The 27,908-nt window shown below is 43.6% G+C and overlaps 1 pseudogene; it reads left to right on the top strand.

The window, feature by feature from the left end:
- The window catches only part of LOC124016409, a 40,719-nt pseudogene extending 13,290 nt beyond the window's left edge, over window positions 1-27,429 (top strand).
- Window positions 27,430-27,908: the final 479 nt, after the last annotated feature.

Raw genomic sequence — 27,908 nt, 5'->3', positions numbered from 1 at the left:
AGAACAAGGCTGTAACGTAACAAAATGTGGAAAAAGTCAAGGGGTCTGAATACTTTCTGAAGGCACTGTATCAGGAAAACCATTCAACATCTTACCAGATACTTATTAGATTTTTGTACAAATCCTCTCCTGCAATACAAGGTTCTAATTTGATTTTCAGGATTAGTTTCCTTAAAATCTATAGTATATGATCAAATGCAGCTGGTCATCCGGGGTCCATAGATACACATATAACAACTAATAAACAATGCAAAAAAAATGATAGATGATAAAATTCCACCAGGTGGGTCCATATTTAATAACCACACCACGAGATCAAATGACCAACCAGGTAATGTAATAGTAGATTATCCAATGCCAACAGCAGTGAACGAGTGACCTTTCAACCCTCTCTAGCATCAGTGGAGGAGGATGCTAAAGGTGGATGAAGTCCAAGAGTCTGACAAAGTCCCAGCGCAAATCAGCCGCTGATGTCGGAATCATCTGTCACCTCTCCTTGTAATGTACCTCACCCTTCCCTTTACTGAACATAATGGCTGGAAGGCTTAGCTGAATATAACACAACTATTACACACACACACACTGTCATCTCATATCTCAAGTATGGAACATACTGTACATAAGAGACAGAGAGAGAAATATGTGTACATGCCTGCGTGTGTGTTCACGCACGTGTTCTGTATGCAAGGTGCACGTATGCGCTTGCATATGTGTGTGTGTGTGTGTGTACTAGCGAACCTAATGGAGGTCGTAGCACCTGGGTGATTACACCCCTCCAAGTATCCCTCTCATGGGTAATTTGGAGCTGCGTGTTCTAGAACACGCTGACAGACAGGAAACGTAACCATGACAAATAAGGCATTTCTCCAAGTTGTAATGTGGGGATAATGGGCCTGCTACAGGTCCACTCCATTATGGATGGATGGTTGGTTCTCCCCCTCAGTGTTGTGTGTTGATATGAATCACCATAATGGCTGTTGTTTTAGACTGATGAATTAGACTTGGCGTTTTAATGGATTATGTACAAGTTCAGTGAGTGTACGTGTGTTTGGTTGTCAGGCTGAATTTAAGATGGAAATGAGTATTTTTGTGTCCTGTAGAGTCGAGGACTTGTATGAGTCATTGTAATAGATGTTGTTTTCAACAAGATGTATGTGTTCGACACGTGACAGACTGAAATTCCTATTATTTAATATACACTGCTCAAAAAAATAAAGGGAACACTAAAATAACACATCCTAGATCTGAATGAATGAAATATTCTTATTAAATACTTTTTCCTTTACATAGTTCAATGTGCTGACAACAAATTCACACAAAAATGATCAATGGAAATCAAATTTATCAACCCATGGATGTCTGGATATGGAGTGACACTCAAAATTAAAGTGGAAATCCACACTACAGGCTGATCCAACTTTGATGTAAGACAAGTCCAAATGAGGCTCAGTATTGTGTGTGGCCTCCACGTGCCTGTATGACCTCTCTACAACACCTGGGCATGCTCCTGATGAGGTGGCGGATGGTCTCCTGAGGGATCTCCTCCCAGACCTGGACGAAAGCATCCGCCAACTCCTGGACAGTCTGTGGTGCAACGTGGCGTTGGTGGATGGAGCGAGACATGATGTCCCAGATGTGCTCACCTGGATTCAGGTCTGGGGAACGGGCGGGCCAGTCCATAGCATCAATGCCTTCTTCTTGCAGGAACTGCTGACACACTCCAGCCACATGAGGTCTAGCATTGTCTTGCATTAGGAGTAACCCAGGGCCAACCGCACCAGCGTATGGTCTCACAAGGGGTCTGAGGATCTCATCTCGGTACCTAATGGCAGTCAGGCTACCTCTGGCAAGCACATGGAGGGCTGTGCGGCCCCCCAAAGAAATGCCACCCCACACCATGACTGACCCACCGCCAAACCGGTCATGCTGGAGGATGTTGCAGGCAGAAGAACGTTCTCTACGGCGTCTCTAGACCGTCACGTCTGTCACATGTGCTCAGTGTGAATCTGCTTTCATCTGTGAAGAGCACAGGGTGCCAGTGGCAAATTTGCTAATCCTGGTGTTCTCTGGCAAATGCCAAACGTCCTGCACGGTGTTGGGCTGTAAGCACAACCCCCACCTGTGGATGTCGGGCCCTCATACCACCCTCATGGAGTCTGTTTCTGACCGTTTGAGCAGACACATGCACATTTGTGGCCTGCTGGAGGTCATTTTGCAGGGCTCTGGCAGTGCTCCTCCTGCTCCTCCTTGCACAAAGGCGGAGGTAGCGGTCCTGCTGCTGGGTTGTTGCCCTCCTACGGCCTCCTCCACATCTCCTGATGTACTGGCCTGTCACCTGGTAGTGCCTCCATGCTCTGGACACTACGCTGACAGACACAGCAAACCTTCTTGCCACAGCTCGCATTGATGTGCCATCCTGGATGAGCTGCACTACCTGAGCCACTTGTGTGGGTTGTAGACTTCGTCTCATGCTACCACTAGAGTGAAAGCACCACCAGCATTCAAATGTGACCAAAACATCAGCCAGGAAGCACAGGAACAGAGAAGTGGTCTGTGATTACCACCTGCAGAACCACTCCTTTATTGGGGGTGTCTTGCTAATTGCTTATAATTTCCACCTGTTGTCTATTCCATTTGCACAACAGCATGTGAAATGTATTGTCAATCAGTGTTGCTTCCTAAGTGGGCAGTTTGATTTCACAGAAGTGTTATTGACTTGGAGTTACATTGTGTTGTTTAAGTGTTCCCTTTATTTTTTGGAGCAGTGTAGTTGTATGAAGCACCGTTAAGAATGAGTGTTGTTTTGGACTCAACCAACAGTCAACGAATCATATTCCTGAACTTTACAGTCGTCACATTGAAGTTGAGAATGAAGCCCCTAGAACTTTATGCCGTTGTAGAGTTCAGTGACTGTACGTTTTGTCACGTTCCTTTTTCACATTCCTGTCACGTACACAAAGAACATAGTACGTCACAGCTGTGTTCAAATCCAAGGGTTCCTTCATCTTGGAGCTGTGGAGCATCTTACCCATTTTAAATAATTATGCAAAAATGTAATGTAGAGAGTATGCAAATATAATGTATCCACCGAGTAAAATGTGACAAATTTCAACCCTGTTAGCACACTCAGTACCATGTTTTCATGAAATTCAGAGTAAGCTGACATGTACAGCTAATCTCTCTACGTATTAAGCCCTTTACACACACACACACACACACACACACACACACACACACACACACACACACACACACACACACACACACACACACACACACACACACACACACACACACACACACACACACACACACACACACACACACACACACACACACACACACACACACACGTGGGTGTGCATAATCACACACCTTCCTTTGGGATCCCTCTTAGTCCAGTATGATTCCTTCCAAGTATACTGTGTTTGGGTTGTGGTGTGGGTCTGGCTTGCTATTGGTCTGGAGATAGCTGAATAGGCCAATCGGTGACGTGCAGAGGTTGTCTCAGTGGGGGCAGGTTCATCCTGTGGACATGGGTTATTGTTACTGGCACTGCTGTCGGTTCTTTGCGGCGTGCTCTTTTCCCATTAAACCCCCTAGAGTCTAAGGGCCCGGGACTGGGTTTCTAATAAGCTAACGAATTGTAATTGTAATTGTTTTAAGATGGTCATACCACGGAATTGTTTGAATTTTAGGACCCAACAAAAAATAATAATTTGATGAAACATTACATTTGGCTTTCCTGCTATTAGCCCATAACAACACATTGAATAACATAGTCAAAAAATATATTAAAAGAAAACATATTTTGAAGTGTCTGTCCTATATCTGAGAGCTATAAGAAAGCTCAGGAAATTATTACATATATTTTTTACCCATATTTTACCCTTTTTTGGCACTAAAGTACCTCCATACTTCCATTCCTTTTTTAAAAACTGGCACAGGGTTACTTCAGAAGAAGCTTGTGAAGCTTGTAAGCATCGTAGAGCAAAATCTGACATGTACGTGTTTGTGAGAGTCTCCTCTTTCTACAGTGGGGTAATTAGTTTGTAGCGCGTACTGTTTGGTCACTGCATGAGAAGACAGACTTCCGGGATGTCTTCTGGTGTAGCTCTACCAGCTTCCACCGCAGATGGAAGGCGGACGGTCTGTGGACAGTAGCCCATGCAGAAACAGATATCTCTATCTAAAACGGATGGATTTTGATGAGGATTATTTGTATTATGCTAATTAGATTAGAGTCAATCGACTCTAGGGGGTAGTTCTCTTCTTTGAGTTCCATTAGTGATTTTAGTCCTCCACACACACACACACACACACACACACACACACACACACACACACACACACACACACACACACACACACACACACACACACACACACACACACACACACACACACACACACACACACACACACACACACACACACACACACACACACACACAGCCCATCCTGTCCTCATATGACACACAGTTGAAGTCAGAAGTTTACATAAATTAGTTTTTCAACCACTCCACAAATTTCTTGTTAACAAACTATAGTTTTGGCAAGTCGGTTAGGACATCTATTTTGTGCATGACACAAATGATTGTTCCAACAATTGTTTACAGACAGATTATTTCACTTATAATTCACTGTATCACAATTGCAGTGGGTCGGAAGATTACATACACTAAGTTGACTGTGCCGTGCTTCTACACCTGCATTGCTTGCTGTTTGGAGTTTTAGGCTGGGTTTCTGTACAGCACTTTGAGATATCAGCTGATGTACGAAGGGCTATATAAATACATTTGATTTGATTTGATTTAAACAGCTTGGAAAATTCCAGAAAATAATTCCATGGCTTTAGAAGCTTCTGATAGGCAAGTTGACATAATTTGAGTCAATTGGAGGTGTACCTGTGGATGCATTTCAAGGCCTACCTACACAGTGCCTCCTTGCATGACATCATGTGAAAATCTAAATAAATCAGCCAAGGCCTCAGAAAAAACTTTGGAGACCTCCACAAGTCTGGTTCATCCTTGGAGGCCATTTCCAAACACCTGAAGGTACCACATTCATCTGTACAAACAATAATGCGCAAGTATAAACACCATGGGACCAACGCAGCCGTCACACCGGTCAGGAAGGAGACGTGTTCTGTCGCCTAGAGATGAACGTACTTTGGTGCGAAAAGTGCAAATCAATCCCAGAACAACAGCAAAGGACCTTGTGAAGATGCTGGAGGAAACGGGTACAAAATAATCTATATTCACAATAAAACTAGTCCTAAATCGATATAACCTGAAAGGATGCTCAGCATGGAGGAAGCCAGACTATGGTTTTCAACTGCATATGTGGACAAAGATAGTACTTTTTGGAGAAATGTCCTCTGGTCTGATGAAACAAAAATAGAACTGTTTGGCCATAATGACCATCATTATGTTTGGACGAAAAAGGGGGAGGCTTGCAAGCCGAAGAACACCATCCCAACCGTGAAGCACAGGAGTGACAGCATCATGTTATGGGGGTGCTTTGCTGCAAGAGAGACTGGTGCACTTCACAAAAGAGATGACATCATGAGAAATGAAAACTACGTGAATATATTGAAGCAGCATCTCAAGACATCAGTCAGAAAGTTAAAGCTAGGTGGTAAATGGGTCTCCAAATGGACAATGACCCCAAGCAGACTTCCAAAGGTGTGGCAAAATGGCTTAAGGACAACAAAGTCAAGGATTTGGTGTGGCCATCACAAAGCCCTGACCTCAAGCCTATAGAAAATTTGTGGGCAGAACTGAAAACGTGTGTGCGAGCAAGGAGGCCTACAAACCTGACTCAGTTACACCAGCTCTGTCAGGAGGAATGGGCCAAAATCCACCCAACTTATTGTGGGAAGCTTGTGGAAGGCTACCCAAAATGTTTGACCCAACTTAAACAATTTAAAGGCAATGCTACCAAATACTAATTGAGTGTATGTAAACTTCTGACCCACTGGGAATGTGATGAAAGAAATAAAAGCTGAAATAAATCATTCTCTCTACTATTATTCTGACATTTCACATTCTAAAAATAAAGTGGTGATCCTAACTGACCTAAAATAGGGAATTTTTACTAGGATTAAATGCAGGAATTGTGAAAAACTGAGTTTAAATGTATTTGGCTAAGATGTATGTAAACTTCTGACTTCAACTGTACATAGTTGATAAGGTTGGCGTGATAAACCTAAACCTATCCGGATATAGAGCAGGATCTGTAGCACTTTGTGATGATTAAATTGACTGAACAAGCAGTAATAAATCAACACACACAACTGTGTGAACGACTGCCCATGCTTGGCTTATAGTGGTCTATGAAGCGTGACCACACACACACACACACACACACACACACACACACACACACACACACACACACACACACACACACACACACACACACACACACACACACACACACACACACACACACACACACACACACACACACACACACACACACACACACAGTGTTGGCAAATAGTGTGAAGCGTGGCACTGTACTAAGAGTTCTTGTGTGTGTGTGTGTGTGTGTGTGTGTGTGTGTGTGTGTGTGTGTGTGTGTGTGTGTGTGTGTGTGTGTGTGTGTGTGTGTGTGTGTGTGTGTGTGTGTGTGTGTGTGTGTGTGTGTGTGTGTGTGTGTGTGTGTGTGTGTTAAGAAGAAGCAAGCAGATCAATGCGGAAAAAAATGAAAATATATATATTATTTTACCTTTATTTCACCAGGTTCATTGAGATTAAACAAATGTTTTCCAAGAGAGACCTGGCCAAAAGAACTGCAACACAAAGTTTCCGTAACTTACAACATAAAACACTGAGCCATTGTTGCTCCTAGACGTTTCAACTTCACAATAACAGCACTTACAGTTGACTGGGGCAGCTCTAATAGGGCAACATTTTAACGAACTGACTTGTTGGAAAGATGGCATCCCATGACTGTGCCACGTTGAAAGTCACTGAGCTCTACAGTACGGGCCATTCTACTGACAATGTTTGTCTATGGCGATAACATGGCTGTGTGCTCAATTTTATACACCCATCAGCAACGGGTGTGGCTGAAATAGCCAAATCCACACATTTGAATTGGGTCCACATCCATGTAGCCTGTTTTTGAGAAATGTCATCATCGAATATTGTAAGTTCTTTCATTATCTGCTTATATTCCCCTTTATTTATCCCACGATTCTGACTCGGTGTACAGGGTGAATACTGTACGAACGGCCCATGTTCTGAATTCTGACACTGTACATTTCAAAAGGGCTGAACAAATAGTTGTATTGACTATGTCAATCGAAATGACGGATTACCTCTTATCCGCTCGTTGTCCCATTATACCATAGTTTGTACATCTCAATTGTCAGTAGAAACCACATTTGTTTAACCTCTTTGTTAGGCAAGTAAGCCATATCAGCTATGTTTTTTTTAAAGCAGTAAATGAGGCTGAATTAACTGTTTCGCTGATATCCAGGTGTAGCAGTGGCTGAAAAGAAAGCTCTGCTGTTGGGACAGCTTTATGTCGGACCTAACAGCTTGTGGGCACTTTGACACCGTTATAGTGCAATTAATGTATTGTTTAGTGTTGCATTTGTTTGCCCCACCAAGATTTACACACACACAGACACATGGTGTTGGCAAATAGTGTGATGGGTGGCTGTCTAACGTGTAAATAGGAGCAGGGAAGGGAAAGGGGATACCTAGTCAGTTGCACAACTGAATCCATTCAACTGAAATGGGTCTTCATTTACCTGACTGACTGATTCTGTTGTTTCTGCACTGTACTAAGAGTTCTTGCATGTGTCAACAGTGAATGCAATGTTAAATATTGATTGTGTGTGTGTGTGTGTGTGTGTGTGTGTGTGTGTGTGTGTGTGTGTGTGTGTGTGTGTGTGTGTGTGTGTGTGTGTGTGTGTGTGTGTGTGTGTGTGTGTGTGTGTGTGTGTGTGTGTGTGTGTGTGTGTGTGTGTGTGTGTGTGTGCGTGCGTGCGTGTTATTGAGAAAGAGCAAACAGAACAATGCACAAAAAATATATATATATAATTGATTATTTTACCTTTATTTTACCAGGTTCATTGATATTAAACAAATGTTTTCCAAGAGAGACCTGGCCAAAAGAACCGCAGCACAAAGTTTCAGTCATTTACAACATAAAACACAAAGCACTACAGTTGAAAAACATCAGTTTACACATTGAACAGGCACATATGGTTTGGGAGGAGGGTTTTGGTGTTCATTGATAAGCCCTCAAAATCCCATAATGATTTGACACAGTGTAAAATCATTTGAGGAGACATCTCCTGTGCTTTCAAATTTTTGATGCAACAGGGGGGCATACATGTACAAGGTGCTTTTTCACCTTGTCGGGCCTTAGATACATTCAAGAAGGTAGAGAGAAACAAGTCTGCTGGACAATGTAGATTCACAGGAAAAATGGGACTGTCTTTGAAAATGTAAAACATTGACTTATCTTCTTTTATTAGCACCAGCTAAATGTTCAAATTCACTATTTCCCATTATCATTACAAATGGTGCCCCATTCACAGTGTCAAGCATACGTAATGATGCAACAGGGGCATACATGTACAAGGTGTCACCTTATACAAGCAAGAAGGCAGAGGAAACAAGTCTCTTTCTCGCTACAAGTGAAAAACGTGACTTACTTTGAAAAATGTAAAACTTCTTATCTTCTTTTATTAGCACCAGCTAAATGTTCAAATTCACTATTTCCCATTAGCATTACAAATGGTTCCCCTTCCTTTCTAACAGCAAACCACACACACACATATATACACACACACACACACGCACGCACGCACGCACGCACGCACGCACACACACACACACACACACACACACACACACACACACACACACACACACACACACACACACACACACACACACACACACACACACACACACACACACACACACACACACACACACACACACACACACACACACGCACACACACACACACACACACACATCCCAGCCCTTCTGACAACTCACGTAGTGTGAAAGTGCAGGCTGTGATCGGTCTAATGGCTTATGGAGAGGTACGTTTAGTGTAAATGACGTTGGAATGTTGGTACTGTAGGAGTGTATGACCTTTAGAAAAGCGAGAACAAAACCTTCTGTGGCCAACGATAATGGCTGCATACCAAACAGCACCCAATATTGTGCCTGGAGGCCCTATGGGCCCTGGTCAAATGTAGGGTACTAAAAATGAAACGGGGTGCCATTTGGGTCATAGATCATGTGTTTTAATGTCTTCATGCTCAAATACCAGTGTGGGTTTTCAATAAGTGTAACAAAAAAATCCTCCAATGTTGGTTCGGGTCGTCCATGACCAACCGAATGGCTTAAGAATAATTACATCGAAAATTACATTTTCAAAAAGGAACATTGTTTGCATCCCAAATTGCAACCTTTCCCTATAATAGTGCACTACTTTTGACCAGGTCCCATAGGGAATAGAAAACCATTTGGCACGCAGACATTGAAATGCAATGCAGCTATGACTGTAACGTTATTACTCTCTGACGTGTGTGTGTGTGTGTGTGTGTGTGTGTGTGTGTGTGTGTGTGTGTGTGTGTGTGTGTGTGTGTGTGTGTGTGTGTGTGTGTGTGTGTGTGTGTGTGTGTGTGTGTGTGTGCGTGCGTGCGTGCGTGCGTGCGTGCGTGTGTGTGTGTGTGTGTGTGTCAGTGGAGGCTCCTCAGAGGAGGAAGGGGAGGACCATCCTCCTCAGTGAATTTCATAAAAATAAAAATATTGAAACATTAAAATAATTATCCTTTTTAGATAAAACTATACGGAATAAATGTACGTCTTACACAGTAATTATGACAACTTCCGAAGAATTTCCTCCAACCTATCAGAGCTCTTGTAGCATAAACTGACATGTTGTCCACTCAAGCAAAGGATCAGAGAATAAATCTAGTCATCAGACCATAAGCTACAGCTAACTAGCACTGCAGTTTATAAAATGTGGTGAGTAGTCGACTCAAAGAGCGAGAAAGACAATAGTTGAACAGTTTTGAACAAATGTATTTATTTAAAAATGAATGAGAAGCAGGAGAGAGAGCTAGCTTTATGTCGTTGTATTTATTTCACTTTCACTTGGCTAGAGAATGCAGCTAGCTAGTTTAGCCTACTCAAACACCTGGCTCAACCCGAAAGGGATGCTATGTTAGCTAGCTGGCTATGGCTATCTAACATCTGCATTCTTCCAAGTTAAGGTCATCTTTCGGTTTTATTAATTTATTGCCAACAGGGCCCGCCGGTGTAACCGCTAAACTGCTTGCTGACTACACTGTACTGCATGATTGTAGTGAGTTTACTAATGTGTTAGTTCCAATAGCTATGTTGACTAATATGATGTTAGTTAATTAGGTGACAACAATGTAGGCTGTGTTTAGCGGTTATGATATAAAGTGAACCGTGTCTGTGTGTGATCAGGGGTGTATTCATTCCGCCAATTCGGTTGGAAAGTGTTTCTTAAATGGAAGCAAAAGGAATGAAACAGGGATAAACATACCTGAATTTCTCCAATAGAAACTACATTTTGGAACTGTTGGCCTAATGATTACACGCTAGATGCATGCAAGTGTGTGCAAGCTGTTATTGAATGTGTCACTGTCTGTCACTTTGATTACTCAAATATTTCTCTCGACCTGTGCACCTACGTCGTAAACTTTCATTCATAGGCAAGGTTGTAGCAACCTCATGATGGGTATAGAGAAACTGTATCCTGTAGTAGCCTAAACCTATCAATGTTTACATTGAGGTGGGTGAATGGAATATGACTGACAGTCATCCAATATGCTGTAATGGAAATAAGGCCAGGCTCATAAAAACACCGACCGCAACTAGTGTACTGTATGTGTGTGTGTGTGTGTGAGTGTGTGTGCACTGTTGTTAAGACAATATTAATTTAGTCACCCCCTTATGGGACAATGAGAATGGAGTTGAATAGTAAAACACCCAACCAATGCATTTCAGCTTCACTTAAGCTTCATGTTCTAGTATTCATTAAGTTCCCTTACGGAAAAAACATAATTTCATGTGGAAAATCACACGATTACACATGAACTTTCATATGTGAAATCATGTGAAAATGTTCATTTGGAACACTTCATATGTGATCACATGTATGAACACGTATAGTTCCATGTTATCACGTTGGTTTACATGTTGTCACATTATCATATAAACATTACATAAGACCACGTGATGCAAAACGCTTTTTCTGTAAGGGTTGTTTCCCCTCTCTCTCTCTCTGTCTCTCTCTCTGTCTCTCTCTCTCTCTCTCTCTCTCTCTCTCTCTCTCTGTCTCTCTCTCTCTCTCTCTCTGTCTCTCTCTGTCTCTCTCTGTCTCTCTCTCTGTCTCTCTCTCTGTCTCTCTCTCTGTCTCTCTCTCTCTCTCTCTCTCTCTCTCTCTCTCTCTCTCTCTCTCTCTCTCTCTCTCTCTCTCTCTCTGTCTCTCTCTGTCTCTCTCTGTCTCTCTCTCTGTCTCTCTCTCTCTCTCTCTGTCTCTGTCGGCTCTCTCTCTCTCTCTGCTCTCTCTCTCTGTCTCTCTCTCTCTTCTCTCTCTCTCTCTCTCTCTCTCTCTCTCTCTCTCTTCTCTCTCTCTCTCTCTCTTCTCTCTCTCTCTCTTTCTCATGCTCTCTCTCTCTTCTCTCGCTCTCTCTCTCTTCTCACTCTCTCTCTCTACGCTCACTCTGTGTTCGACAACCTGTGACGCTGTGTGTGTGTTTTCGAGAGAGAGAGAGAGAGAGAGAGAGAGAGAGAGAGAGAGAGAGAGAGAGAGAGAGAGACGCTGTGTGTGTGTTTTCGAGTCTCTCTCTCTCTCAGAGAGAGAGAGAGAGAGACTTTATTTTAATAATGTATTTTTAGGGGGTGGATCAGCTTTAAAATTGCAGATAGATTTAATTGTCTCCGTCGTTTCCAATCCCCCATATACTCTACAGGTCAACATTTTAGAACACCTTAATCATTCAAGTGAATTTCTTTATTTGTACTATTTTCTACATTGTAGAATAATAAACTATGGAATAACACATATGGAATCATGTAGTAACCAAAGAAGTGTTAAGTAAATCCAAATATATTCATATTTGAGATTCTTCAAAGTAGCCTCCCTTTGCCTTAATGACAGCTTTGCACACTCTTGGCATTCTCTCAGCCAGCTTCATGAGGTAGTCACCTGGAATGCATTTCAATTAACAGGTGTGCCTTGTTAAAAGTACATTTTAGAATGACTTCTTAATGCGTTTGAGTCAATCAGTTGTCTTGTGGCAAGGTAGGGGTGATATACAGAAGATAGCCCTATGTGGTAAAAGATCAAGTCCATATTATGGCAAGAGCAGCTCAAATAAGCAAAGAGAAATGACAGTCCATCGTTACTTTAAGACATGGAGGTCAGTCAATACGGAAAATGTCAAGAACTTTGAATGTTTCTTCAAGTGCAGTCGCAAAAACCATCAAGCGCTATGATGAAACTGGCTCTCATGAGGATCGCCACAGGAAAGGAAGACCCAGAGTTACCTCTGCTGCAGAGGATAAGTTCATTAGAGTTACTAGCCTCAGAAATTGCAGCCCAAATAAATGCTTTACAGAGTTCAAGTAACAGACACATCTCAACATCAACTGTTCAGAGGAGACTGTGTGAATTAGGCCTTCGTGATCAAATTCCTGAAAAGAAACCACTACTAAAGGACACCAATAAGAAGAAGAGACTTGCTTGGGCCAAGAAACACGATCAATGGACATCCATCAATGGTGGATGTGTTTTTTTTTTTTTGTAGATTTGCAACTCCCATACAGACTCGGGAGAGGCGAAGGTCAAGAGCCATCTATCCTCTGAAGCACAACCCAACCAAGACGCACTGCTTCTTGACACAATGCCCATCCAACCCGGAAGCCAGTCGCACCAATGTGTGGAAGGAAACACCGTACATCTGGCGACCGTGTCAGCGTGCACTGCGCCCGGCCCGCCACAGGAGTCGCTAATGTGCGATGAGACAAGGATATCCCTGCCGGCCAAACACTCCCTAACCCGGACGACGCTAGGCCAAATGTGCAGTCGCGGTCGGCTGCGTCAGAGCCTGGTCTCGAACCCAGAATCTCTAGTGGCACAGCTAGCACTGTGATGCAGTGCCTTAGACCACTGCACCACTCGGGAGGCGACCGGTGGAAATTTGTCCTTGAGTCTGGAGTTCAAATTGGAGATTTTTGGTTCCAACCGCCGTGTCTTTGTGAGATGTGGTGTGGGTGAACTGATGATCTCCGCATGTGTATTTCCCACCGTAAAGCATAGAGGAGGAGGTGTGATGGTGTGGGGGAGCTTTGCTGGTGACACTGTCTGTGATTTATTTAGAATTCAAGGTACACTAAACCAGCATGGCTACCACAGCATTCTGCAGCGATACACCATCCTATCTGGTTTGGGCTTATTGGGACTATGATTTGTTTTTCAACACGGCAATGACCCAACACACCTACAGGCTGTGTAAGGACTATTTTACCAAGAAGGAGAGTGATGGAGTGCTTCATCAGATGACCTGGCCTCCACAATCCCCCACCTCAACCAAATTGAGATAGTTTGGGATGAGTCGGACCGTAGAGTCAAGGAAAAGCAGCCAACAACTGCACAGCATATGTGGGAACTCCTTCAAGACTGTTGGAAAAGCATTCCATGTGAAGCTGGTTGAGAGAATGCCAAGAGTGTGCAAAGTTGTCATCAAGGCAAAGGGTGGCTATTTGAAGAATCTCAAATGTAAAATATATTTTGATTTGTTTAACACTTACTACATATTCCATATGTGTTATTTCGTAGTTTTAATGTCTTCACTATTATTCTACAATGTAGAAAATAGTAAAAGATAAAGAAAAACCCTTGAATGAGTAGGTGTTCTAAAACTTTTGACTGGTAGTGTATAAATATATAGTGTATATATGTGTATGTATATGTATATATATGTTAAAAATATAGATATAGATATATTATCATTTATTTATATATATTTTCCTTTATTATTTTCCCCTAAGCCTACCTTCCATAATTGGAGTAAACTGATGAGCAACAACACTTAGGCTTCTACTTCCAGCTTATACGTACTATATACATTTTACAGACACAGTATATTTGACATTAGTTATATTTAGTTTGTTTTTAGTCCCATCCTTCAGCTCCACTCAACCCCTCTGATCATCTCTGACCACCATTCAGTTTGGATTCTATTTGCCATATATCTTTCCAACTGTGCTGTGACAAAAGTTCTCTCTATTCTCATAGTTTCCACAAATTATAAATGAAAGAAAAACATTTCTGCTTAGAGTATTATTATATTATTGATCGATTGACTCTGACTTTTCAGATCACCCTATCTCCAGAGTTAACTCCAGGTATGTGTTGCAATTCTTCATCTGTTCCTGGACCTGCAACCAACAACCAGCTACGTATGGACAGTATCAAAACAGATCGAAGGATTCTGTCTCATTGCAGCAAAATCTGCAGAGCTGGAATTGTTGTATCCCCCATATATACTGTATACCATTCTATTGGTTGCAATATTTTTTTATAATAATTTATATTGAAAAAAGAAAAACTCTAAATTGATTTGGTTGGTGGCACCTTCATTAAGGAGGACGGGCTCGTGGTAATGGCTGGAGTAGAATAGGTGGAATGGTATCAGATACATTAACCCTGTGTTTTCCAATTTGCTTCCTGCAACACTAACTCAAAACATTTCTGGGACACTGTAAAGTCCATGGAGAATAAGAACACCTCCTCCCAGCTGCCCACTGCACTGAAGATAGGAAACACTGTCACCACTGATAAATCCTCCATAATTGAGAATTTCAATAAGCATTTTTCTACGGCTGGCCATGCTTTCCACCTGGCTACTCCTACCCCGGTCAACAGCACTGCACCCCCCACTGCAACTCGCCCAAGCCTTCCCCATTTCTCCTTCTCCCAAATCCGTTCAGCTGATGTTCTGAAAGAGCTGCAAAATCTGGACCCCTACAAATCCGCCGGGCTAGACAATCTGGACCCTTTCATTCTAAAATTATCTGCCGAAATTGATGCCACCCCTATTACTAGCCTGTTTAACCTCTCTTTCGTGTCGTCTGAGATTCCCAAAGATTGGAAAGCAGCTGCGGTCATCCCCCTTTTCAAAGGGGGGGGCACTCTTGACCCAAACTGCTACAGACCTATATCTATCCTACCATGCCTTTCTAAGGTCTTCGAAAGCCAAGTCAACAAACAGATTACCGACCATTTCGAATCTCACCATACCTTCTCCGCTATGCAATCTGGTTTCAGAGCTGGTCATGGGTGCACCTCAGCCACGCTCAAGGTCCTAAACGATATCTTAACCGCCATCGATAAGAAACATTACTGTGCAGCCGTATTCATTGATCTGGCCAAGGCTTTCGACTCTGTCAATCACCACATCCTCATCGGCAGACTCGACAGCCTTGGTTTCTCAAATGATTGCCTCGCCTGGTTCACCAACTACTTCTCTGATAGAGTTCAGTGTGTCAAATCGGAGGGTCTGCTGTCCGGACCTCTGGCAGTCTCTATGGGGGTGCCACAGGGTTCAATTCTTGGACCGACTCTCTTCTCTATATACATCAATGAGGTCGCTCTTGCTGCTGGTGAGTCTCTGATCCACCTCTATGCAGACGACACCATTCTATATACTTCTGGCGCTTCTTTGGACACTGTGTTAACAACCCTCCAGGCAAGCTTCAATGCCATACAACTCTCCTTCCGTGGCCTCCAATTGCTCTTAAATACAAGTGAAACTAAATGCATGCTCTTCAACCGATCGCTACCTGCACCTGCCCGCCTGTCCAACATCACTACTCTGGACGGCTCTGACTTAGAATACGTGGACAACTACAAATACTTAGGTGTCTGGTTAGACTGTAAACTCTCCTTCCAGACCCATATCAAACATCTCCAATCCAAAGTTAAATCTAGAATTGGCTTCCTATTTCACAACAAAGCATCCTTCACTCATGCTGCCAAACATACCCTTGTAAAACTGACCATCCTACCAATCCTCGACTTTGGCGATGTCATTTACAAAATAGCCTCCAATACCCTACTCAACAAATTAGATGCAGTCTATCACAGTGCAATCCGTTTTGTCACCAAAGCCCCATATACTACCCACCATTGTGACCTGTATGCTCTCGTTGGCTGGCCCTCGCTTCATACTCGTCGCCAAACCCACTGGCTCCATGTCATCTACAAGACCCTGCTAGGTAAAGTCCCCCCTTATCTCAGCTCGCTGGTCACCATAGCATCTCCCATCTGTAGCACACGCTCCAGCAGGTATATCTCTCTAGTCACCCCCAAAACCAATTCTTTCTTTGGCCGCCTCTCCTTCCAGTTCTCTGCTGCCAATGACTGGAACGAACTACAAAAATCTCTGAAACTGGAAACACTTATCTCCCTCACTAGCTTTAAGCACCAGCTGTCAGAGCAGCTCACAGATTACTGCTCCTGTACATAGGCCACCTATAATTTAGCCCAAACATCTACCACTCTCCCTACTGTATTTATTTATTTTGCTCCATTGCACCCCATTATTTTTATTTCTACTTTGCACATTCTTCCATTGTAAATCTACCATTCCAGTGTTTTACTTGCTATATTGTATTTACTTTGCCACCATGGCCTTTTTTTGCCTTTACCTCCCTTATGTCACCTCATTTGCTCACATCGTATATAGACTTGTTTATACTGTATTATTGACTGTATGTTTGTTTTACTCCATGTGTAACTCTGTGTCGTTGTATGTGTCGAACTGCTTTGCTTTACCCTGGCCAGGTCGCAATTGTAAATGAGAACTTGTTCTCAACTTGCCTACCTGGTTAAATAAAGGTGAAATAAAATAAATGTGTTTGATGTCATCCCATTGACTCCATTCCAGACATTATTATGAGCTGTCCTCCCCTCAGCAGCCTCCTGTGGCACACACACACCCTGTGTACATCATCTAAATAATTGTATTTCCTGGAAAAAAAGCGACTGACCATGTTTCACGTTGATACCAGTCACATACCAGGCTGTGTGTCATTGCTGTTACAGGATTAAAGGAAAACACACAATATAAATGGCATTGCTGTTATGAGTATACCAGACAGACATGTAATATAAGATTGATCTTAATAAATTACTTCAATGATCCACAAAAGGGTAAAGGTAGACAACAATATAAAGAAATCACAAAACATAAATGGATATGATGTCAAATTGAGCATTAGTATATTTGTTATCGTACACAAACTTCATGTTCATATCTATCAAAGAAAGAGGATATAAACAGTGAGGGGTGTTGTATTTGTGCTGGTTTTTGGAGTGCTGCTTTGTGCTGCGCTACATGAGAGAGCACGAAAGAGATGCTTCCCAAACGGCACCCTATCCCCTACATAGTGCACTTCTTTTGATCAGAGCCCTATTGGCCATTTGGGACGCATGGTTTCCATTTGGGACATAATCTAAGAGAGGTGGTTACTCGTACATGTTATTTAATGCACCTCAGAGAGCTAGAAGAACAATGCGGATGTTAAACCTACATGACAAGCAAATATTTAAGCTGGGAATGAGCCATGTCGCGTGGACCTTAAAACAAAAAACAGGTGCATTAGCAAATATACATTTGTTACAAGACTGTGTGTGTGTCTCTCTCTCTCTCTGTGTGTGTGTGTGCTTCTCTCTCTCTCTCTCTGTGTGTGTGTGTGCTTCTCTCTCTCTGTGTGTGAGTGTGCCTCTCTCTCTGTCTGTCTCTCTCTCTCTCTCTCTCTCTCTCTCTCTCTCTCTCTCTCTCTCTCTCTCTCTCTCTCTCTCTCTCTCTCTCAATTCAATTCAAGGGCTTTCTCTCTGTGTGTGTGTGTGTGCTTCTCTCTCTCTCTCTCTCTCTCTCTCTGTGTGTGTCTGCTTCTCTCTCTCTCTCTCTCTCTCTGTGTGTGTGCTTCTCTCTCTCTCTCTCTCTCTCTCTCTCTCTCTCTCTCTCTCTCTCTCTCTCTCTCTCTGTGTGTCTGCTTCTCTCTCTCTCTCTCTCTCTCTCTCTCTCTCTCTCTCTCTCTCTCTCTCTCTCTCTCTCTCTCTCTCTCTCTCTCTCTCTCTCTGTGTGTGTGCTCTCTCTCTCTCTCTGTGTGTGTGTGCTCTCTCTCTCTCTCTGTGTGTGTGCTGTCTCTCTCTCTCTGTGTGTGTCTCTCTCTCTCTGTCTGTCTGTCTGTCTGTCTGTCTCTGTCTGTCTGTCTGTCTGTCTGTCTGTCTGTCTGTCTGTCTGTCTGTCTGTCTGTCTGTCTGTCTCTCTCTCTCTCTCTCTCTCTCTCTCTCTCTCTCTCTCTCTCTCTCTCTCTCTCTCTCTCTCTCTGTGTCTCTCTCTCTCTCTCTCTCTCTGTGTGTCTCTCTCTCTCTCTCTCTCTCTCTCTCTGTGTGTGTGTGTGCTTCTCTCTCTCTCTGTGTGTGTGTGCTTCTCTCTCTCTCTCTCTCTCTCTCTCTCTCTCTCTCTCTCTCTCTCTCTCTCTCTCTCTCTCTCTCTCTCTCTCTCTCTCTCTCTCTGTGTGTGCTTCTCTCTCTGTGTGAGTCTGTCTCTGTCTGTCTGTCTGTCTGTCTGTCTGTCTGTCTGTCTGTCTGTCTGTCTGTCTGTCTGTCTCTCTCTCTCTCTCTCTCTCTCTCTCTCTCTCTCTCTCTCTCTCTCTGTGTGTGTGTGCTTCTCTCTCTCTATCTCTGTGTGTGTGCCTCTCTCTCTCTCTCTCTCTCTCTCTCTCTCTCTCTCTCTCTCTCTCTCTCTCTCTCTCTCTCTCTCTCTCTCTCTCTCTCTCTCTCTCTCTCTCTCTCAATCTCAATTCAATTCAATTCAAGGGCTTTATTGGCATGGGAAACATGTGTTAACATTGCCAAAGGAAGTGAGGTAGACAACATACAAAGTGAATATATAAAGTGAAAAACAACAAAAATTAACAGTAAACATTACACATACAGAAGTTTAAAAACAGTAAAGACATTACAAATGTCATATTATATATATATATATATATACAATGTACAAATAGTTAAATGACACAAGATAAAATGAATAAGCATAAATATGGGTTGTATTTACAATGGTGTTTGTTCTTCACTGGTTGCCCTTTTCTCGTGGCAACAGGTCACAAATCTTGCTGCTGTGATGGCACACTGTGGAATTTCACCCAAAAGATATGGGAGTTTTTCAAAATTGGATTTGTTTTCGAATTCTTTGTGGATCTGTGTAATCTGGGGGAAATATGTCTCTCTAATATGGTCATACATTGGGCAGGAGGTTAGGAAGTGCAGCAGTGAGCATATAGCCTGTCTTCTCTTGAGAGCCATGTCTGCCTACGGCGGCCTTTCTCAATAGCAAGGCTATGCTCACTGAGTCTGTACATAGTCAAAGCTTTCCTTAATTTTGGGTCAGTCACAGTGGTCAGGTATTCTGCCGCTGTGTACTCTCTGTGTAGGGCCAAATAGCATTCTAGTTTGCTCTGTTTTTTTGTTAATTCTTTCCAATGTGTTAAGTAATTATCTTTTTGTTTTCTCATGATTTGGTTGGGTCTAATTGTGCTGTTGTCCTGGGGCTCTGTAGGGTGTGTTTGTGAACAGAGCCCCAGGACCAGCTTGCTTAGGGGACTCTTCTCCAGGTTCATCTCTCTGTAGGTGATGGCTTTGTTATGGAAGGTTTGTGAATCGCTTCCTTTTAGGTGGTTGTAGAATTTAACGGCTCTTTTCTGGATGTTGATAATTAGTGGGTATCGGCCTAATTCTGCTCTGCATGCATTATTTGGTGTTTTACGTTGTACACGGAGGATATTTTTGCAGAATTCTGCGTGCAGAGTCTCAATTTGGTGTTTGTCCCATTTTGTGAAGTCTTGGTTGGTGAGCGGACTCCAGACCTCACAACCATAAAGGGCAATGGGCTCTATGACTGATTCAAGTATTTTTAGCCAAATCCTAATTGGTATGTTGAAATTTATGTTTCTTTTGATGGCATAGAATGCCCTTCTTGCCTTGTCTCTCAGATCGTTCACAGCTTTGTGGAAGTTACCTGTGGCGCTGATGTTTAGGCCAAGGTATGTATAGTTTTTTTGTGTGCTCTAGGGCAACAGTGTCTAGATGGAATTTGTATTTGTGGTCCTGGTGACTGGACCTTTTTTGGAACACCATTATTTTGGTCTTACTGAGATTTACTGTCAGGGCCCAGGTCTGACAGAATCTGTGCATAAGATCTAGGTGCTGCTGTAGGCCCTCCTTGGTTGGTGACAGAAGCACCAGATCATCAGCAAACAGCAGACATTTGACTTCGGATTCTAGCAGGAGGAGGCCGGGTGCTGCAGACTTTTCTAGTGCCCGCGCCAATTCGTTGATATATATGTTGAAGAGGGTGGGGCTTAAGCTGCATCCCTGTCTAACCCCACGACCCTGTGTGAAGAAATGTGTGTGTTTTTTGCCAATTTTAACCGCACACTTGTTGTTTGTGTACATGGATTTTATAATGTTGTATGTTTTACCCCCAACACCACTTTCCATCAGTTTGTATAGCAGACCCTCATGCCAGATTGAGTCGAAGGCTTTTTTGAAATCAACAAAGCATGAGAAGACTTTGCCTTTGTTTTGGTTTGTTTGGTTGTCAATTAGGGTGTGCAGGGTGAATACATGGTCTGTTGTAGGTAATTTGGTAAAAAGCCAATTTGACATTTGCTCAGTACATTGTTTTCATTGAGGAAATGTACGAGTCTGCTGTTAATAATAATGCAGAGGATTTTCCCAAGGTTACTGTTGACACATATTCCACGGTAGTTATTGGGGTCAAATTTGTCTCCACTTTTGTGGATTGGGGTGATCAGTCCTTGGTTCCAAATATTGGGGAAGATGCCAGAGCTAAGTATGATGTTAAAGAGTTTTAGTATAGCCAATTGGAATTTGTTGTCTGTATATTTGATCATTTCATTGAGGATACCATCGACACCACAGGCCTTTTTGGGTTGGAGGGTTTTTATTTTGTCCTGTAACTCATTCAATGTAATTGGATAATCCAGTGGGTTCTGGTAGTCTTTAATAGTTGATTCTAAGATCTGTATTTGATCATGTATATGTTTTTGCTCTTTGTTCTTTGTTATAGAACCAAAAAGATTGGAGAAGTGGTTTACCCATACATCTCCATTTTGGATAGATAATTCTTCGTGGTTAGAGTCTATGGATTCTTCAATTGCATTGAGCTGATTTCTGACATGCTGTTCCTTCTTTTTCCGTAGTGTATTTCTGTATTGTTTTAGTGATTCACCATAGTGAAGGCGTAGACTCAGGTTTTCCGGGTCTCTATGTTTTTGGTTGGACAGGTTTCTCAATTTCTTTCTTAGATTTTTGCATTCTTCATCAAACCATTTGTCATTATTGTTAATTTTCTTCGGTTTTCTATTTGAGATTTTTAGATTTGATAGGGAAGCTGATAGGTCAAATATACTGTTAAGATTTTCTACTGCCAGGTTTACACCTTCACTATTACAGTGGAACGTTTTACCCAGGAAATTGTCTAAAAGGGATTGAATTTGTTGTTGCCTAATTGTTTTTTGGTAGGTTTCCAAACTGCATTCCTTCCATCTATAGCATTTCTTAATGTTACTCAGTTCATTTGGCTTTGATGCCTCATGATTGAGTATTGCTCTGTTTAAGTAGACTGTGATTTTGCTGTGGTCTGATAGGGGTGTTAGTGGACTGACTGTGAACGCTCTGAGAGATTCTGGGTTGAGGTCAGTGATAAAGTAGTCTACAGTACTACTGCCAAGAGATGAGCTATAGGTGTACCTACCATAGGAGTCCCCTCGAAGCCTACCGTTGACTATGTACATACCCAGCGTGCGACAGAGCTGCAGGAGTTGTGACCCGTTTTTGATGGTTATGTTGTCATAGTTGTGCCTAGGGGAGCATATGTGGGAGGGGATGCTGTCACCTCCAGGCAGATGTGTGTCCCCCTGTGTGCTGAGGGTGTCAGGTTCTTGTCCGGTTCTGGCATTTAGGTCGCCACAGACTAGTACATGTCCCTGGGCCTGGAAATGATTGATTTCGCCCTCCAGGATGGAGAAGCTGTCTTCATTAAAATATGGGGATTCTAGTGGGGGGATATAGGTAGCACACAGGAGGACATTTTTCTCTGTTAGGATAATTTCCTTTTGAATTTCTAGCCAAATGTAGAATGTTCCTGTTTTGATTAATTTAATGGAGTGAGTTAGGTCTGCTCTATACCAAATTAGCATACCCCCTGAGTCCCTTCCCTGTTTCACACCTGGTAGTTTGGTGGATGGGACTACCAGCTCTCTGTAACCTAGAGGGCAACCAGTGGGTCTGTCTCCTCTATACCAGGTTTCTTGCAGGATGACAATGTCTGTGTTACCGATTTCTTTGGTGAAGTCCGGGTTTCTGCTCTTCAGGCCAAAGGCAGATGACCTCAGGCCTTGGATATTCCAGGATGATATAGTGAATGCTTTTTGTTCCATAGAGTGTCCAATGTTGTTGGTCGTGGTTTGGCCTCAGGCCAGTAAGTGTGAGCAGAGCCTGCTGAGCATCTGGTACATGCCATTGGCTTGGGCGAGTGTGAGAGTGGGGGTTGGGACTGTTTTCCCGCTCACTACCTGGGCGTATGTGTGGCTTCCATGTTGAGGCCCTCATTGTGGGGGTGGGGTGCATGGGGTGGGCAGGAGTGGCATAGGTCTGATCTGAGGGGGCCTAAATGGGGTGTGGGCATGGTTGACGTGGGGGGGGTGTTGATTGGTTGGGGTGGGGGTGTGGATGTGTCTGGGTGTGCGGTGGTCTGGATGTAATTCCTCTTGGCGTGGGTCCTCTATGTGTAGGTCCAGGGGGGGGGGTCCTGCAGGTCTGGGAGGGTGTCTCGCCGGTCTGGGTGGGGTGTCTATTGATCTGTTGCTCCTGTGTGAAGTGTTGGGGATACGTTTGAGAGCGATGTCCTTTAGAGTTCGGGCAAAGGTGGGCACTGCTGCCTTTTAGAGGTGGACCTGGTCATAGAGGCTGTTCAAGTCCAGGGTGGAGTGGTGGGCCAGGAAAACATTTGGTTTTGAGGCACAGTCACGGGAAATACTTGCATTTACCCGCTGTATTGTGGCAGGGTGGAAGTCTTTTCGTGGTAACAGGGTGGAGATAACCACTTGTGCGTTGGGGAAAGTAGAAGAAGCCTTTTCAATCACTCCCTTCAGTGCTGTGGCCACTCTTTCTTGCTGTGCTCTCAGGTCATTTGTGCCTGTGTGTATTATTATGTGGCTGGGTGACCCTAGTTTGGCCTCAGACAGAAGGTCTAGGGCGCGCTGGGTGTTTGGACACCAGAGTTTAGACACACTGTGTTTGGGAAAAAGTTTTTTTTTCTTCTATATATTTCCCATTTGAGTCCATAAGTAGTACAATCTGTGTCTTGTGTTTGTCCTCAGTGGGTGTGGGGGGGTTGTCAGAAGGGCTATCAGGCAGGCTGACAGGGGGGGTGCTCAGAGGGGGTGAGAGCCGCTGGGCTTGGGGTTCTTCATTTGTCTGTTCTGCTGTGATGTCGACTCTATGGTCAGGGTCTGGTGTGGACTGTTCTGCTGTGGTGTCGAGACTTTTGTTGGGTGCTGAGGTGGGCTGTTCTGCTGGCTTCTCTGTGGGGGTGGCCACCTCTCTAGTGGGTTGTTCTCTGTCGCACGCCGTCCCCCTCTCTCTCTCTCTCTCTGTGTGAGTGTGCCTCTCTCTCTCTCTCTCTGTGTGTGAGTGTGCCTCTCTCTCTCTCTCTCTCTCTCTCTCTCTCTCTCTCTCTCTCTCTCTCTCTCTCTCTCTCTATGTCTCTCTCTCTCTCTCTCTCTCTCTCTGTGAGTGTCCCTCTCTCTCTCTCTCTCTCTCTCTCTCTCTCTCTCTCTCTCTCTCTCTCTCTCTCTCTCTCTCTGTGTGTGTGTGTGTGTGTGCTTCTCTCTCTCTCTCTGTGTGAGTGTGCCTCTCTCTCTCTGTGTGAGTGTGCTCTCTCTCTCTCTCTGTGTTTATACTGTACGTTTATTTGATCTGGAAAATTTTTCAATCTTTAGATTGAATTAACAATGACAGTTGGCTACTGTTTAATAGGACCTAATCCACATCAAATAATAATCAATTGTCATAAACCGGAGATGATCATATGCTCTAAAAAAGTTGATCCACAGTAACTACGTAGTCTATTGCCTTAACTCCAAGCCTACTAGACAACCCTAATGAAACAATCTCTCACTTTTCTTTCAAAAGCATGGGCTTTGTTCTGTTCTTCAGATAGACTTGTTCACAGTGTCATTTGATTATTCTATTCCACTTGATAGCTCAACTTTGATCCAGAACCATCCATTATTATTAGCCAGGCTGCATCACATCCGGCTGGAATTGTAATCCCATAGGGCGGCGTACAACTGGCCCAGTGTCGTCCGGGTTTGGCCCAGTGCCGTCCGGGTTTGGCCGGGGTAGGCCGTCATTGTAAAATAAATAAGAATTTGTCCTTAACTGACTTGCCTTGTTAAATAAAGGATAAAATAAAATATTCAAATACTTCTGACAGCTAGTGGAAAACTGTATTCCATCTGTATTCCATCCCACTGTATTCCACTGTATTCCATCTGTATTCCAACTGTATTCCATCCCACTGTATTCCATCTGTATTCCATCCCACTGTATTCCATCTGTATTCCATCCCACTGTATTCCATCTGTATTCCATCCCACTGTATTCCATCTGTATTCCATCCCACTGTATTCCATCTGTATTCCATCCCACTGTATTCCATCTGTATTCCATCCCACTGTATTCCATCTGTATTCCATCCCACTGTATTCCATCTGTATTCCATCCCCTGTATTCCATCTGTATTCCATCCATCCATCTGTATTTCCATCCATCTGTATTTCCATCCATCTGTATTCCATCCCACTGTATTCCATCTGTATTCCATCCTGTATTCCATCTGTATTCCATCCCACTGTATTCCATCTGTATTCCATCCCACTGTATTCCATCTGTATTCCATCCCACTGTATTCCATCTGTATTCCATCTGTATTCCATCTGTATTCCATCTGTATTCCATCTGTATTCCATCCACTGTATTCCATCTGTATTCCATCTGTATTCCCACTGTATTCCATCTGTATTCCATCCCACTGTATTCCATCTGTATTCCATCCCACTGTATTCCATCTGTATTCCATCCCACTGTATTCCATCTGTATTCCATCCCACTGTATTCCATCTGTATTCCATCCCACTGTATTCCATCTGTATTCCATCCCACTGTATTCCATCTGTATTCCATCCCCTGTATTCCATCTGTATTCCATCTGTATTCCATCCCACTGTATTCCATCTGTATTCCATCCCACTGTATTCCATCTGTATTCCATCCCACTGTATTCCATCTGTATTCCATCCCACTGTATTCCATCTGTATTCCATCCCACTTGTGAGCCCATGTATTTATTTACTATTTGGGAAGAAAAGGCTTTTAAACTATGCCGATGTATTGGTTGCATGGCAGCACAGGTCATAGTAGAGGCTCTTGTAGAGAGACTGCAGGGAGTCACTTTGTTTGTATCTCTCTTTGAGCAACACATTGTTAATCAATACAGGTGTGTGTGTGTGTGTGTGTGTGTGTGTGTGTGTGTGTGTGTGTGTGTGTGTGTGTGTGTGTGTGTGTGTGTGTGTGTGTGTGTGTGTGTGTGTGTGTGTGTGTGTGTGTGTGTGTGTGTGTGTGTGTGTGTGTGTGTGTGTGTGTGTGTGTGTGTTTGTGTGTTTGTGTGTGTGTGTGTGAGAGAGAGAAACAAAGAGTGCATTTTAGAAATAAGCCTTGGCCCCTGAAGCAACTCCATGCTCTCTCTCTCCTCTCCTCTACCGCTCCAACCACATCTGCCCTCTATCCTCTTATCCTTCCATCCTCTCACCCCTCCCTCAATCCCTTCCCACAGGGAAAGACAAATGGGAAGCTTTTAAATACATCTTCTACATCAACAATCGCTGAGAAAAAGGCAGAAATATGCCTCATGTTTTTGATTTACAAAGAAGCCTTATATCCTTAGAGCTTGTGGATGGGTGGATGGATGGGTGGATGGAAGGATGGGTGGGTGGATGGAAGGATGGGTGGGTGGGTGGAAGGATGGGTGGGTGGGTGGGTCGGTGGATGGAAGGATGGGTGGGTGGGTGGGTGGGTGGGGTGGGTGGGTGGGTGGGTGGGTGGGTGGGGAGACGGATGGGTCAAATCAAATCAGATTTTATTGGTCACAAACACATGATTAGCAGCTGTTAATGCATGTGTATCGAAATGCTTGTGCTTCTAGTTAGTGGAAGGATGGATGGATGGATGGATGGATGGATGGATGGATGGATGGATGGATGGATGGATGGATGGGTGGATGGGTGGGTGGGTGGGTGGGTGGATGGGGGAATATAAAAAATAAGACACAAAGCAGGTCAAATGCTAATCAAATGCTAATTATTTGACACAACGGTTGTGTTACAACTGGTATTGTTGTGTCTGACAACGGAGAGCTTCACTGCACAAAAGCGATTACACAACCATTGATTCTTGACAACCTTTGTTTACGTAAAATTGTGCAGACAAACTCTCTGCTGTATTAAAACAGTTGTGTCAAATGTGTTGTACGTCAGTTGTACAACCTGAGTGTGTACGGGGCCATGTACAGGGAGAGGAGTGGGAGAATCAGTTGTACAACCTGAGTGTGTACGGGGCCATGTACAGGGAGAGGAGTGGGAGAATCAGTTGTACAACCTGAGTGTGTACGGGGCCATGTACAGGGAGAGGAGTGGGAGAATCAGTTGTACAACCTGAGTGTGTACGGGGCCATGTACAGGGAGAGGAGTGGGAGAATCAGTTGTACAACCTGAGTGTGTACGGGGCCATGTACAGGGAGAGGAGTGAGAGAATCAGTTGTACAACCTGAGTGTGTACGGGGCCATGTACAGGGAGAGGAGTGAGAGAATCAGTTGTACAACCTGAGTGTGTACGGGGCCATGTACAGGGAGAGGAGTGGGAGAATCAGTTGTACAACCTGAGTGTGTACGGGGCCATGTACAGGGAGAGGAGTGGGGGAATCAGTTGTACAACCTGAGTGTGTACGGGGCCATGTACAGGGAGAGGAGTGGGGGAACCAGTTGTACAACCTGAGTGTGTACGGGGCCATGTACAGGGAGAGGAGTGGGAGAATCAGTTGTACAACCTGAGTGTGTACGGGGCCATGTACAGGGAGAGGAGTGGGGGAACCAGTTGTACAACCTGAGTGTGTACGGGGCCATGTACAGGGAGAGGAGTGAGAGAATCAGGTGTCTGTATGAGATGCTGCGTGGAATGCTGATGAAGTAATCATTTGATCCTTCTTTCCTCACAACAGGCAGACCTGTCCATCCGAGCAGCGGCAGGAAAAGTGGAGAGGAGAGCTTAGGGGAGGGAAACCATCTGCTCTGCTCTCTAAACTCTCGCTTGCTCTCTCGTTCTCTTTCTCTCTCTTTCTCTGCTCACGTGTTGGTAGTTTTGTTTGTTTCATGGGGAATTACTCAGACCATGGGGGATTTTCTCAGCAAAGTAGTGAGATCGAATCTTTCACGAAATGAAAAATGACCCCAAAAAGCAGCAGATAGTCCGTGGTATTCCATTTGTCATGAACTACTATGTGGTACAGTATGATGTCCAGTCAGAGGTCTCATTTAAACATTCACACACTTTTAGTTCTCTTATAACTGGAGTTTTTCCTGATCTCATGTCTCATGGGTCAAGGAAAAGTGCTGATCCCATATTGATATATATACAGAAACATTACCCCATAGCCCACTTTAAGGATGTGA

Source organism: Oncorhynchus gorbuscha, linkage group LG26 (genome assembly GCF_021184085.1).
Source record: "Oncorhynchus gorbuscha isolate QuinsamMale2020 ecotype Even-year linkage group LG26, OgorEven_v1.0, whole genome shotgun sequence".
In the NCBI taxonomy this organism is placed as follows: domain Eukaryota; kingdom Metazoa; phylum Chordata; class Actinopteri; order Salmoniformes; family Salmonidae; genus Oncorhynchus; species Oncorhynchus gorbuscha.
Note: the sequence above shows the minus strand (reverse complement) of the source record. Positions and strands in the feature narration are given on the sequence as shown.